The 3239-nt window shown below is 46.2% G+C and overlaps 1 pseudogene across 1 annotated transcript; it reads left to right on the plus strand.

Annotated features, from left to right (window-relative positions):
• The first annotated feature begins 270 nt into the window (after positions 1-270).
• On the plus strand, positions 271-2300 carry LOC306656255 (ectonucleoside triphosphate diphosphohydrolase 5-like; annotated as a pseudogene). The gene has a single exon. The product of its transcript is annotated as an ectonucleoside triphosphate diphosphohydrolase 5-like (transcript).
• The last annotated feature ends 939 nt before the right edge of the window (positions 2301-3239 follow it).

Consider the following 3239-nt stretch of genomic DNA (forward strand, 5'->3'; position numbering starts at 1 on the left):
TATGCAAGCTAAGGAAAGTGCCAAGAGAAAAGACAGCACCTCATGAAGGAGCATACCTAGGAGAGGAGGTAGGGAAAGGAAGTTCCAGGAGGAGCCTATTCCCCTGTCCTAGAGGGCAACAAGGTACATTTAAGAAGATTAAACAGGGAGATCCCCCCCGAGGGCGGGGGGAGGGGCGGGGGGGGGCCGCGCCAGGGCAGCGCGCCCGTTCCTGGTCAACTAGAAATGTGGAGTATATTGACTGAATCCTCATGCAGACAAGATCATTATGGTCCTGGTAGGTAGAGCAGCTATGTAGATCTGTGTGACTAGCCCATTTTCTGTAAAAGAAGAGTTCACCGAACCACTACAGGACTGTGAGCAGCACTCCTTCCACAACAAAACTTCAAGTCACCACACCTTGGATAGAGTATGGGCACTTCCTGGGGTACAGTCTTTTTCATGCTGGTGGTATCCTGTGTTTGTAGTACTGTCTTCCACAGAGACCAGCCAACTTGGTTTGAGGGTGTCTTCCTGTCTTCCACGTGTCCCATAAATGTCAGTGCCAGCACCTTGTATGGAATTATGTTTGATGCAGGAAGCACTGGAACTCAAATTCATGTTTACACCTTTGTGCAGAAAATACCAGGACAGCTTCCAGTTCTGGAAGGGGAAGTCTTTGATTCTGTGAAGCCAGGACTTTCTGCTTTTGTAGATCAACCTAAGCACGGTGCTGAGACTGTTGAGGAACTCTTAGAGGTGGCCAAAGACTCAATTCCCCGAAGTCACTGGAAAAGGACCCCAGTGGTCCTGAAGGCAACAGCAGGACTGCGCTTACTGCCAGAACAGAAAGCCCAGGCTCTGCTCTTTGAGGTGGAGGAGATCTTCAAGAAGTCACCTTTCCTGGTCCCAGATGACAGTGTTAGCATCATGGATGGATCCTATGAAGGCATATTGGTTTGGGTCACTGTCAATTTCCTAACAGGTCAGCTACATGGCCATAGCCAGGAGACTGTGGGGACTCTGGACCCGGGGGGAGCCTCCACCCAAATCACTTTCCTGCCCCAGTTTGAGAAAACCCTGGAACAAACCCCTAAGGGCTACCTCACTTCCTTTGAGATGTTTAACAGCACTTATAAGCTCTATACACATAGTTACTTGGGATTTGGATTGAAAGCTGCAAGACTAGCAACCCTGGGAGCCTTGGAGACAGAAGGGATTGATGGACACTTTCCAAAGTGCCTGTCTACCAAGATGGTTGGAAGCAGAGTGGATCTTTGGGGGTGTAAAATACCAGTATGGTGGCAACCAAGAAGGGGAGATGGGCTTTGAGCCCTGCTACAACGAAGTGCTAAGAGTGGTGCAAGGAAAGTTCCACCAGCCAGAGGAGATCCGAGGAAGCTCCTTCTATGCTTTCTCTTACTACTGTGACCGAGCTGTTGAAACCCACATGATTGATTATGAAAAGGGGGGTGTTTTAAAAGTTGAAGACTTTGAATGAAAAGCCAAGGAAGTGTGTGATAACTTGGAGAACTTCACTTCAGGCAGTCCTTTCCTATGCATGGATCTCAGCTACATCACTGCTCTGCTAAAGGATGGCTTTGGCTTTGCAGATAGCACCGTCTTACAGCTCACCAAGAAAGTGAACAACATAGAGACGGGCTGGGCCTTGGGGGCCACCTTTCACATGTTGCAGTCTCTGGGCATCTCCCACTGAGGCAAAGCATTTCCTCTGAGGCCTGCATTCACCAACAACCTTTTTAAGGGGAGAAGAAGAAGAGGACGTGGTCATTTTCTGAGCTAGTCTGGGGACATCCTGGATTGAATGCAGTAGGTGGCTCTGTCAGGGTGGAGGGACTTTCATATACAGATCTTGACCTTGAGCCTAGAGATTTGGGTAGAATTAATTTTACATGTCTAATGTGAACTATTACCGAACCATTTGGGGGGCACAGATGGCTCTAGAATTCAAACCATCAAGAGTCTTTGTGTGACACAGAGAGCCCTGCGAGCCAAAAAGAGTAACTTTGGAACTCAATCTTGGAGTAAGAGCTCAGGGACAGGTCCCTGGGAACAAAAGAAAACTTATTTTAATCCTTGGAGTGCCTTGTTCCTTTGAACATTTTTGTTTTCCTCTTACATGCTAAATTAAGTTGATTACTACAATCCCATGACCTATCTGTCAGTATTTTTTTTCCTCCCTATGTACTGTCCTGTCCTGCCTTTTCCAACCTTGTCTGCCTTGGCCCCTCACCTAAAAAAGAGAGAAAAATTACTTGGTTTTACTTTCCATGTGTAATTAAAAAAGAAAAAAGAAACTAAAAAAAAAAAAAAAAAGAAGATTAAACAATTTGTGACTGAGGGAACTGTAGGTCTGTGTATCTGTAGGCATTTGTAATCTTTTTTTTCTTTTTTATTTCTTTTTTCTTTTTTTTCCAGTGGTGGACATTGAACCAGGAACATAGTACCTCTGAGCTATAGTGGAAAACCACTGAACACATTTCCCACTGTTTAAAGTATCCCTCTGTCTGCCATGGAGAAAACAAAAGGTTGGAAATGGGCATGAGTGGATTTGGGGAGGAAAATTAAGAGGAAATTTCAGTTTTCCCATCAAGATGAGCATGGTGTGTTAGGAAGTGAACTTGGAGATAAACCAACAGATTTAAAGATGGAGGACTTAATGGTGTGCAACCAGAAGCAGATGAGAGACTGTGTGATCCCAGGATGATGGGAGAAATGCAGAGGAATTAGTTCCTGGAGCTTTGCCTGGTGCTGGCTCTGGTCTTCTGGGAGGCCTAGCTACTCTCTGTTTATTGTTGGGTTCCCCATGTTTGCCTAATAAACATCCCATCTTCTTAGAAAAAAAACAAGGGAGGAAAACATGAATTTATATGGGGTTAAGGAGCTAAGTGAACTGGTCAATGAGTGACAGTGACCAGGGAAATGAATTCATGTTTCTGAATGTTCAAATATGAAGAGGACAGGGTCACCCAGAAGACAATGAAAGGCCTCAGCACTGGACATGCCTCACAGAGATCCCTCACTCCCCTGCCAACACATCAGTATATCTGCTCTTTCTGGGAGCCACTGCCTATTTCAGCTGTGACAGGGAAAGGGAGGTTAGGGAGGAGAGGGAGGGGAGCAAAAGGGAGGCAAATGGTGATTGGGCTCCAACTCCCCTAGGCATCACCCTCTTCTCCCCTTAGTGTCCTCTCAGAGGCCCAAGCTTCATGGTCAGAGGTGGCAGAACTTGGGATTCA

The sequence above is a fragment of the Sciurus vulgaris genome (genome assembly GCF_902686455.1).
Source record: "Sciurus vulgaris genome assembly, chromosome: 3".
Lineage (NCBI taxonomy): Eukaryota > Metazoa > Chordata > Mammalia > Rodentia > Sciuridae > Sciurus > Sciurus vulgaris.